The 11,697-nt window shown below is 49.5% G+C and overlaps 1 long non-coding RNA gene across 1 annotated transcript in view; it reads right to left on the minus strand.

Annotated features, from left to right (window-relative positions):
* Positions 1 to 6,704: 6,704 nt before the first annotated feature.
* LOC115031895 overlaps positions 6,705 to 11,697 on the minus strand; it is a 264,221-nt gene continuing 259,228 nt past the window's right edge. The window contains exons 2-3 of the long non-coding RNA XR_003837527.1: positions 9,744 to 9,827; positions 6,705 to 7,116 (exon numbers count right to left, since the gene is read on the minus strand). This is a non-coding gene — a long non-coding RNA (uncharacterized LOC115031895). The remainder of the gene's footprint in view (positions 7,117 to 9,743; positions 9,828 to 11,697) is intronic.

The following is an 11,697-nucleotide window of genomic DNA, read 5'->3' on the forward strand; positions in this document are numbered from 1 at the left end:
GAGGCCAGCCTGGTCTACAAAGTGAGTTCCAGGACAGCCAGGGCTATACAGAGAAACCCTGTCTCGAAAAACCAAAAAAAAAAAAAAAAAAAGAGTTGCCTTGGTCATGTCTGTTCAGAGCAGTAAAACCCTAACTAAGATGAACCCCCAAACTAATAAAATCAAGAGATGGAACCAGGAGACTATGACAGCTCTCAGCCAAATCCAGGGGATTATTGGGGATCCTCTGGAAATCTATATTCCAAAGTGCTGAGAGATCAAGAGGACGTGAATAAGTTCCTGGACATACGTGATCAACCAAAGTTAAATAAAAGGATTCAGACAAGATTGATCTATATTGAGCAAGGAGAAAAGAGCTGTAGTAAAATGTCTCCCAGGAAAGAAAACCCAGGGCCAGACAGACTCACCTCTGAAGTCTACCAAACCTTGAAGAAGAAACTAACATGATTGTTGGTGATCACACACCTTTGATCCAGCACTCGGGAGGCAGAGGCAGATGGATCCCTGTGAATTCAAACCCAGCCTGGTCTACAAAGAGAGTCCCAGGACAGCCAGAGCTACACAGAGAAACCCTGTCTCAATAAACAAACAAACAAACAAACAACAAACAGACTATGCAAAGAAACCCGTCTCAATAAATAGATAGATAGATAGATAGATAGATAGATAGATAGATAGATAGGCTGAATGAATGCCTCCTCAAACTGTTGCATGAGCTAGAAATGGAAGGAATATCGCCAAACTCATTCTAGAAACCAGTATTACGATAATACCAAAACAGGCAAGGACATAACAAGAGAAGAGAGACCAAGAGTCCGTGAATGCAGACCCCCAAATTTACCAGTAAAACACTTGCAAACTGGATTCCACAACCCATCTTTTAAAGTACATACCATTTTCAATTTGGCTTCCTTCTACGGCTTCCAGGATGGTTCCGATGGTACAAAACATGCCAACACTGTGCACAGAACCACAGTCGCCCTAGCAGATGTAGGGAAGGGTTTAGAATTCCTTGTAGACTTCCTTATAATTGTTTTTGTCTTGTTTTAGTTGGGTTTTGCTCCCTTCAGTTGATTTGGCTTGCCAAATAGCCCAAGGCTAGCTCAGACTGCAGCCCTCCTGGATGGCCTCCCAGTGTGCTGGCAATATGGCCATGTACCACCTTGCCAAGTGTCCCTTGTTTCAGACTGGCTAGCTCCTTGTTCTTTCTGCTGGCTCCTTTTCATTCCTGTCCCCTCCCCTGCCTTTTAGTGACATGCATGCAGCAGCTGCCATCAGAACTCACACCCAAAAATGCTCTGGGTCCTTCTTTGAAATCTACTGGAAATGTTTTTCCTTCTGGGGCCCTGGATCTCCTTTAGAAGTCTCCTAGGCTTCCCCCAATCCCAGCCAGCCCAGAAGTCCAGAAGCCAACTCAGCTTTGGGAGGGAGGGACCCAGGGGTCTTGCTGTGAGGATTCTGCCTTAGAAAGTGAATGTCAGAAGTCTCAGGACTTGAGAGAGCAGAGTCCATTGCAGTAGCATCCTGGAATGACTGGGTGTGGCTCCGACCCCTGAGCTCAGTGAATGGAGGAGAAACAGTGGGAAATAACCAAAATAAAACACTTAAACTACCTTCAAGAAAAAAAAAAGGTTCCTTTCCCAACTATTTTCCAAGTTCTAATTTAATCCAAGACAGAGACTGAACATACAGCCCTAACTCAAGGGATAGGCAGGGCCAGAAATACCATTTCCGGCTGCTGCTCACCGTTACTGTGGGAAACAAAACTCTATTTTGCATTTACCAGCCATATTTACTAATCCCTTTCCTTTGTGTGTACATACTTGTACTGGTAGAGGTCAGCCTTAAGTGCCATCCCTCAGGAGCTGTGGTACTTGAGACAACGTCTTTCTCTGGGATCTAGGGAGGCCAGCCGGCCGGCCAATGAATCCCACAAACATGCCTGTTCCCACCTTCCCGGTGCCGGGAGTATAACCACACACCACTACATCTGTTTGCCTCTCACACGCCGCTGGCATCAAACTCAGGTCCCGGTGTTTGCACGCCAAGCACCGTGCCAGCCGAACTGCTTCCCAGTCCTCCCTCTGTTCCTTTTGCTTCTAAGATACAATCCTGCTATTTAGCCCAGCCTGGCCTAGAACCCCCTGTGTTGGCCTTGAACTCGTGATCTTCCTTGCTCAGGCTCCTGCTTGCAGGCATGAACCACCACAACTTATGGCTACCTTCACCTTGTAAACTGAGGCACTGATATCTTGCATACTAGCTCCAAGAAGGCACTGAACCAAAGCCACCCATGACCCAAGCCAGGAATCTGTGGCAGATGCTTTGAGGCACTAGGAGAGAGCTGTTGACCTGTTACTGAGAGATTTTTCAAAAGCACTTGCACAAAAACCAAAAAGCACCCTCACAGCATTGCTGCCTGGCTGGATTTGAGTGGGTCAGCCCACGCTGCCCTGAGTGGATATGAGTGGGTCAGCCCACACTGCCCTGAGTGAGTGGGTATGAGTGGGTCAGCCCACACTGCCCTGAGTGGGTATTAGTTGGTCAGCTCATGCAAGCCTGAGCTACCCTGGTGTCTGTTCTTGCAGGAACATGCTACCAAGGCAGCCGGGGACTGGTGCTGCCCCTGGCTGCAGACAGGAAGGGCAATACATAAACCTTCTGACTGGGGCTCACTTAAGGTTATCCCTACCCCACCCCGTGTACATAGCTTCTACTCCCCACACTAGGTCATTCAAGTCTGGAGTCACCAGAAAAAAGAAGTCGCTGTTTGGGGGATGGCAGATGATCAAGAGCTCAGACAGCTGCGATGAACGATTAGTTATGGTTCCTTCTCACAGCCTCGCTACCAACTGTGCTGCCATCCATGTTCAAACACTATTAAGTGAGAATGTTTTCTCTGGCACCAATCCATCTTCTCCCCACAGTTTAAGTATTGATTTAAAAAAAAAAACTGAAGTAGCTTTGGTTTGCAGCTCACATTTAAAACTTAAAAAAAAATAGTTATTTCCATAAAAGTTGGCAGAAACCCGCCACCGTTCATTCCCCCAGTGGCTATAATAAGCCCTTGCCCACTGACAATCGAACAGATCTTTTTCTGTTTGCCACTGGGTTGCATTCAATAAAATTTTTTTGTACTTAACATTCCCTTAATAAGGGCTCCTAAGAGCACCGTTTCCTTCCTAGGGCAGGCTTTGTGGGTAATGTTCCCAGCAGCTCTCCTGGATTCCCAAAGTGACTGGAGCCCCAGTTAGTGGCCACTAGAATGCCTTGAACTCAGACAGATACTCAGGTACTGAACCCAGTGCTCTGGGCTGGGGACAGAGCTTATGAGTTCAGTGTATGCTTAGCATGCCCAAGGCCCTTGGTTCAATCCCCAATACTGCATGCATGCACACACACACCCCTTGCCTGCTGTGCATCCCAAGGTTCCCTTTACTTCAAGGGTGATGGCTCATACCTGCAACCCCAGCACTGGAGAGATCAAAGGCAGGAGGATCAGGGGTTCAAGGTCATCTTCAGCTTGAACGAAAAGAAGAAGAAGAAAAAAGAAACTGTGTGTTGGCTCACCCCTTTAATCCCTGCACTCAGCAGACAGGGCACGTGGATCTGGGTGGCTTTGAGGCCAGCCTGGTCTAAGTAGGAAGTTCTAAACTAGGCAGGGCTACATAGTGAGACCCCGTGTCAAAACAACAAGAGGTAATCTTGAACCTGGTAGGCTGTTGGTCAACCTCACATGCATGTGTGCACACTAACTTTTCCTTGGTATCTCTCCTCTCTGGAAGTCAAGTCTAAGGCTGGTATGGGGTTCACACCCATCATCCCAGCACTTGGGAGACGGAAACAGGAGGATTATCTTGAGTTCAAGACCAGACCAGGCTATAAATCGAGGCTCCAGATCTCAAAATACAAAACCAGATTATAGGTTGAGCCTGAGTGGCTACAAGTGATAGATAGCCCTTAGGGTGTGACATTCAAACTTCTGGAATTTCCTAGAGTTGATCAGATGGGCCACTGTGATGGGGTCACTCACAGATAGCCCTTGCTCCATGCTGGGCGGGGGTGGGGGGGGGGGGGGTGGGGGTGGGGGCGTGGGGGGGAGGGGTACGACAAAGGATAAATAGACCATCTCAGCGCAGACATGGAAATTCCCATAAACTTACACTGCTTTAAAGAAATCTTGTGTTTGTTTTGTTTTTTGTTTTTTCAAAAGGACAGACCAAGCTGTTGCTGATTAAACAAACTGTAGCATTTCAAACCACGGCATCGTCAGCCTCGAACATACTGGAACACACTGCTGAATTGGGTACCCAACTTTTAAAGGCCCCAACTCAAACAGTAACCATATTATTTACCCTAACTCTGAAGACAAGGGCCTTAAGGCAAATTCAGGAGCTAGGACATTCTCTGGAATTCTGGGGAAGCAGCTAGCCTCAGCCCGACCACGCCCCAGCCCAGCCTCCTTCCTGCCCCGGCCACGCCCCAGCCCATCCTCCTTCCTGCCCCGGCCACGCCCCAGCCCAGCCTCCTTCCTGCCCCGGCCACGCCCCAGTCCAGCCAGTAGGTGAAGAAGAAAACAGTGTATACTTGGATCCCCACCTCAGGCTCTGCCCTCTGAGGATTCCAAATTTTATCTGCATCCTGAGCTTCTCAGACCAACCTCAGGCCACTAACTAGCTCTGTGCCAGATCCCTTCCCCGCCCACTGGTGCCATTAGTCACTTCCCTGTGGCTGTGACCAAATACTGACAAGAAGCAGTTTAGGGAAGAAGGGTTTATTTCAGGGTACGGTTCAGGAAGACATTCCACTGTGGGAAGAAGCGGGGCGAGGTACCAGCTGGTCACATTCAGTCGCCTCGGGAGCAGAGAGATGAACACCCGTGCCCAGCTCACTTTCTCGTTTTTCAGTCCTGGGCCCCAGCCCAGGAGAGGGGCCAAGCACAGTTAGGGTGGGTCTTTCTACCTCCGTTTACCCATCGAAACTCCTTCCCTCACGGGCATGCCTAGAGGATTGTCTCCTGGGCCATTCTAAACCCCGTTTCGCTGACAGTATTAGCCTCTCACCGATGTTGGTAAATGAGAGCGTCATTCTTCCTATCGTTCAGGCCCACACTCTGCTGCTGTCTTTGAGCTTTCTCTTCTTACGTTCAACATGCACGCCCCATTATCAACTCCCGGGATGGCGCTTTCAAAATCCACATATAATCTAACCACTTAGGATGGATACAGCCATTGCTCTGGGAGACCCTGCAGCAGCCTACCCCCAACACCCTCTGCTCAGGTTTCCTGTGGCAGGGCAGTGAATGACCACTGTGGGGCCTGCAGACATGCCACCGTGCAACCCGAATGCTGGCACCCTTCAGCACAACCCAAAGGCTTTTCCACAGACTGTCGGGCATCTGTCTCCGGCCCACATGCCTGCCCAGCCTTCCCTCCTAGGTCCTGCCCGGGTCCATGCCTCTCCTACAGGTCTCCCTGCAGCGTCCTAGATCGACAATCGCTACACCCTGAGACTTGATGTCCCAAGGCCAATCTCACCTTATCAGTCAACCCAATCGCAACAGTCAACCTCATTCCAACCCCTGCTCCTCCCTGTTTCCTTGTTCTCCAGTCAGCATCCTCCACCTAGGACACCGAGGTTCTACAAACACATGAGCATCCCTCTTCTTGCAGACTCCAAGCTGTGAGGACAGGGCAGTGGCTAACATCAAAGGTCAACACCCAGAATCACCCAAGACTCGAGACTCCAGGCCTGAGACAGAGTTGCTAGGTTACCTTACCTGAGTTGGGAAAGCCCATGGTAAATGCAGCTAGGCCTGTCTAGAGGCTGGATCCCAGAGGGAAAAGAGAGGAAGTGAGCCTATCACCAGCATTCTACTTCCTGCCTACAGATAGATGCTCCAGTGGCTGCGACCTCCCTCCACCATGAACTTAAGCTGCTGTGACTCCTGCCACCATGACCTCCCCTCCCAAACCCACCCTGCACCACTTCTCACCATGGTGACCTCCCATCTCCGTGACCTCCCACCCTCACTGTGACATCCCACCACCGTGAACTCCGCCCCGCCTGTGACCTCTCCCCCCCAACCTCCACCACCGTGACCTCTCCCCCACCCACTGTGACCTCCCACCACCGTGACCTCCCACCTCCCTGATCCCATGCCTCCACTGTGACCTCCCGCTGACTTCATCTCATGGTGGAGTCTGCCCTCTTACTGAGAGTCAGACAAACCCTTCCTCAGTCGCTTGTGTCACATATTCTGTTGCAGCTCCCAGACCAGGAACTAACAGGAGCAGCTTTTCCTTTGGTGACTCTGCATGGGACCTCTGCTGTCAGTCAAATGCCTAATGTGGAACAGGAGCCCCACAGTCCTTAGGAGAATAAAGAAAGCTAAATCCACCACTGGCCTGTATCATTTCTAACCCTGAGACTTATAACTGGGTACTGTTTGAATTAAATGACATTGTAACCCCTGGTGTATTCTGAGGACTCCAAGGAACTGAGCAGAGGCCACCTTCGGGTGTTGTGAGCAAGGAGGGGCTCAGGTCAGGCCGAGCGAAGCAAGTGAAGGTGACCCTGAGGCCCTGAACTCAGCCTTTATCTTCTGCCACCTTTTGTCCTTAACGAGTGGCATAAAGGAGAGGAACGTCTGGAAGGACGGAGAGACCAAAGAAATTCTCCAAATATATTTATCATCNTTTAGTGTTTTTCTTACTTAAAAAATAATACTGATTTTTCTTCAGGGATGAGAAAGCAGACCACAGAAGACTGTCTTTCTGAACATGGAGGAGACACATGGGATCAGAGGGGAGACGAACGTGACCGTGAGGAGGGCAGACTAGATGAAGGGAACACATGTGTGAAGGGAAAGACAGACATGAAGACATGTAACCATGAAGACAAGCGTGAATACTGAGTGTGAACAGGGGAAGTCAGGCTTGACCTTGGTAGGGAAAGATGGTGGCTTCCTTCTTACTTTAAGAAGAGAGGCTGTGAGGTATCAACAACCCAGGCACTTGAAGAAAGAGGAACGCGGAACAGAGGTTCCTTAGCCCCTGTGGACTAGGCAGACTCTTCCATCTCCAACAAGTCGTCCACATACTCCACAACCTCTCCCTGTAAGAGATGGCAGACACCTCAGTTAGGGAGGCCACAGGGCATGAGAGGCAGAAGAGACAGGAAGAGAGTTTCCCAGAGGCCACCAATGGCTGTCTGCTCAGGCCCATGCAAGTTCCCCCACTGGCTTAGAACCCAGAGGAGCTGTTGTTTCTCTCCCTGAGAATGAAGCCTTATCTCCTACCCCATGTGACCACAGCGTCAAGCAGCCTGCCACCTCACAGATGACCAGTGTCACGTAGGTGGTCTAACTACCACCCTGAAGGGCTCCGCAGGGTTCTCTGCACTGGGCCCCTCTCCATCTTCCTCCTGGCCCCTTGGTTCTGCCTCAGAAATGCTCTCCACCATGAGCAGCCCCCCACACTTCCCAAGCCACCACAGCCATGTAGGAATGTTGCTATGTTGGGGACCAGCTCTGACAGCAGCATCCCTGGGACTCTCTTCAGTGAGACCACAACCTAAGGTGCAGGCCTATGCATCCCTTATTAACTCATTAGTTTCGCAGCCCTGGGGATTGAACCCAGGGCTTTGTGCATGTCAGGTAAATGCTATACCACTGAAGTATACCCCGAGGCCCCACTTTCTCACTTGCACAGAACTTTCATACCCAGTGGTGTTCACAGTTACGTTTGCTCCTATTTCATAAAAGGCTGTCACTTTCTTCCTTAGTGGCCATGTGGACCGGCATGGTAAACACTTCCCTGACCATGTCTTACTCAGAGCCATAAGAAGAGTCAGAGGTGGAGCAGAGCTGTTGGGAGGTGCGGCTTAGCGCCTCCGCTCTGGCCCAGTGTCTTTCAGAACTTCTCATCCTCTGGGCTCCCCCAGGATGCAATGGGTTAGAGCTCCCAGATTCCGTATGCCTCCAAACACATTGAGTGCCCCCAGCTTTCTTACAAAGCATTTCCTGCCGGGTGTGGTGGTGCACGCCTTTAATCCCAGCACTCAGGAGGCAGAGGCAGGCGGATTTCTGAGTTCGAGGCCTGCCTGGTCTACAAAGTGAGTTCCAGGACAGCCAGGGCTACACAGAGAGACCCTGTCTCAAAAAAACAAAAAACCCAAAACCAAAACCAAAAAAAAAACCAAAGTATTTCCCAGTTCCTTCAAATCTCATCTCTCTAAGTAAATAAGAAGGGTTTTCTACCGATGGCTTTCCCGTGGCTTGGCTTCATGCAGGACGGGTCAGGAAAGGAGCTGGCCCTGAAGATGAATCTACCATACAGTAGGTAGGGGCACGTGACAAGCATACGCCAAGTCCTAAACTGACTCCCGCCATCAGAATAAACCTGGTGTGGTGGTGCGTGTTTGTAATGCTACACTTGAAAGGTCCCAGCACGATGGCCAGAACTTCAGTTCAGCTACAGTGCAAGCTGGAGGCCAGCCTGTGCTACATGAGACAGTGTCTAAATGACAAAACACATCAAACATACAAACAAAAAGGGCTAAGGTTGGCTAAGGGAGATCGAGTCAGAAAACCAGCTTGCAGAGGAGAATGCGCTCCTGGAAGCAAGGATATAGTTTACACCCATAAAATTATAATAACCTGGTAGGAAAACGGGATGGGATTTATAAGTGTCTTCAAAATGAAGAACGAATAAAATTCACTACACTTCTCAAAAATGGCAGTGTGGGGACCTTTGAGAGGGGCTCAGTTGGTGAAGGAGTTTGCTATGGAGCCAAATGACCTGAGTTCAAGCCCTGCCACCCACAAGGTAGAAGGAAAGGACCAACTCCTGCAAGCTGTCTTCTGACCTCCGTGGTGGTACTATAGCCCCTTCCCCACACAAATAAGAAAACAACAAACAAATAACCAAATAAAAATATAAATCAAACCAAAGAAAGGGCATGGTGAGACACACCTAGCATTCTATTGCTTTAGCCTTGGAGCAGGAAAGAGGGCAGGTAAGGCTAACCTGGGCTACAAGCCAAGATCTTATCTCCAAAAAAAGGGGGGGAGGGGAGCTGGGGAGACAGGTCCATGGGAAAGTGTCTGGCACTCAAGCTTGAGGACCTGTGTGTGTGTGTGTGTGTATGTGTGTGTGTGTGCGCACAGCACCAAAGCACAGTAGCACACACCTGTCACCTCAACCCTGGGGAAGAGGACAGAGAAAGGAGGCTCCTGAGAGCTCGCTGCAGTCAGTCTAGCCGAATAAATAAACTCTAGTTTCTGTAAGAGACTCCACTGTAAAAACATGGTGGAGGGGTCAGTGGGTAAAGTGGTTGCCCTGTAAGTCTGGTGGCCTGAATTCAATCCCTGGAACCCACAAAAAGGGGGAAGCAGAGACTGACTGCACAGGGCTGTCCTGGGACAAGCACCCCCCAATCCACCCCGTTCTCANTCTCTCTCTCTCTCTCTCTCTCTCTCTCTCTCTCTCTCTCTCTCTCTCAATCTAATGCATACTCCAAACACATTTTCCCCATAGGAGAAGCATCAGTCCAGCCTGGGCTTCCAGATCTGTGCTTTTCCACACCAGAACACTGGCTTCCATTAAAACCCCAACAGCAGCTGTGTCCACAAGGGCCGCTTCTGTTTCCCATTGGAGGGGGGACCCAGCCTTGAGGTGACTCTAGCAGAGACCCAAGTCATGTTTTCTCTCACACACACTGTGCAGAGCGTGAGAGCTTACCACATCTTCATCCATTAGGTGTTCCTGAGCGAAGTCGTACAGTTCCTTCTGGAGCGTCGTCACATTAAAGAACTGAACTGCTTCCTGTTCAGACACAGAGAGTACTGTCGGGTGACCAGACTTCTCATGTGAGTCAACAGCAAGCAGCACAGGGTACTGGATTTCATTCAAGGCCTGAAAGGGTTAACAAGCATGCACTAGGAAAGACTGTGTGAGTGTGAACATACCCAACAGCCACTGAAGTATGCAGATACGAAGGCAGATTCTATGATATATAAATGCTAACATGGTCCTTGAGGGGGGCGGGGAGGGCGTATTCTGGGCTAAAGCTCAGTTGGTACCATGCTTGCTTGGCGTGCTCGAAACCCCGGGACCCATCTCCAACACAGCCTAAGCCAAGTGTGGTGGTGCATGCCTGAAATCCTGGACCTTGGAAGGTGGAAGCAGGAGAAGTTCAAGGCTAGCCTGGACTACATGAGATGCTGTCAAAAATAAAAAAATAAAATAAAAAAACTGGAAATGTAGGTTAGTGTCAGAGCATGTGACCAATGAACATGAGTCATGGGTTTCATTCTCATAGCATAAACAAACAAACAAAAACCATAGCAACTGAGGAAGTGTGTGCATGTGTGCTTTAGCAAGGGACTGAGATATGGAAGATTAATTTATGAAATCCTAGGACAGCATACAAAAACTTGAATAGAAAAAAATATATTTGTTTCTGCTTTATTGGGACAAGGTATTGCTTTGTAGCCCAGGCTAGCCCCAAACCTAATAATAATCCTCTCGCCTCTACATCCAGGGTGCTAGAGTAATAGTCACATGCCGCCATACCCAACAGCGGCAAAGAGGTTTTGAAAGTCACATATAATTAGCCCCAATAGTAGGTATAAAGCCTCACATTTATCTATTTATCGAAAGAATTAAGTGATATTTCATTCATAAAAGTCTATAGCCCCAGCCCTTGGGAGGCAGAGGCAGCAGGATTGCAACTTTGAGACCAGCCTGAGCTAGATAGCAAAACCCTATCTCTAAAGACCAAGGGCTGAAGGTGATGGAGTGCTTGCCATAGCTTGTAAGCAGCTCTTGGCTTCTAACGCCATGAAAAGGGGGGCTGGGGACACAAAGTAAGTTACAAAACCAGCATGTGAAGTCCAACCCTATTTTTGCAACAATAAATGCATAAGTAAATACACAGACCAGGGGCTGGAGAGATGGCTCAGAGGTTAAGAGCACTGACTGCTCTTCTCGAGGTCATGAGTTCAAATCCCAGCAACCACATGGTGGCTCACAACCATCTGTAATGAGAAACAAATTTTAAAAAAACCCAAAAACCTATGGGCTGGAATGAACGAGCTGGAGAGAGCAGAACCAGAGCAAGAGGGAGAAAGGGAAGGGGGAAGAAACATACATGGACTCGAACAAGGAGTTAAAACGCCTCGGGCCTGGAGAATGGCTCCTTGCATAAAGGTGCTTGCTATCAAGCCTGACCACTTGAGTTCAATCCCTGGGACCCACATGGTAGGAGAGAGTTGATTCACACGTCATCCTCTGCCTCCACTGCAGGCTGCTGCACGTGCAGGCCCAAGTACATACACACGGCAAATAAGTCAAAATATAAGAAAAAAATTAAGCAGTGTGTGATGGCATATGCCTGTGAACCCAGCATGCAAGAGGCAGAAGCCAGGTGAGGGGTGTCTCTCTGAGTTCAAGGCCAGCCTAGTCTACTCAGTGACTTCTGGGTCAGTCAGGGCTACAGAGTCAGGGCCTGACTCGGGAGGGGCAGGGGGACTAACAGTAACCAGAAACAGTGGAGTTCCTTCATTTCAGAGCTGATTCTCTCTGAAGGGTGAAACCAGCCTCCTGCAGGTGAGGAAGAGGGATGAGTAAGCAGGGACCAGTGCGGGAAGGGGGACAAGTGAGCAGGACCCAGTGCGGGAAGGGGGACTAGTGA

Source organism: Mus caroli, chromosome 9 (assembly GCF_900094665.2).
Source record: "Mus caroli chromosome 9, CAROLI_EIJ_v1.1, whole genome shotgun sequence".
Taxonomy (NCBI): domain Eukaryota; kingdom Metazoa; phylum Chordata; class Mammalia; order Rodentia; family Muridae; genus Mus; species Mus caroli.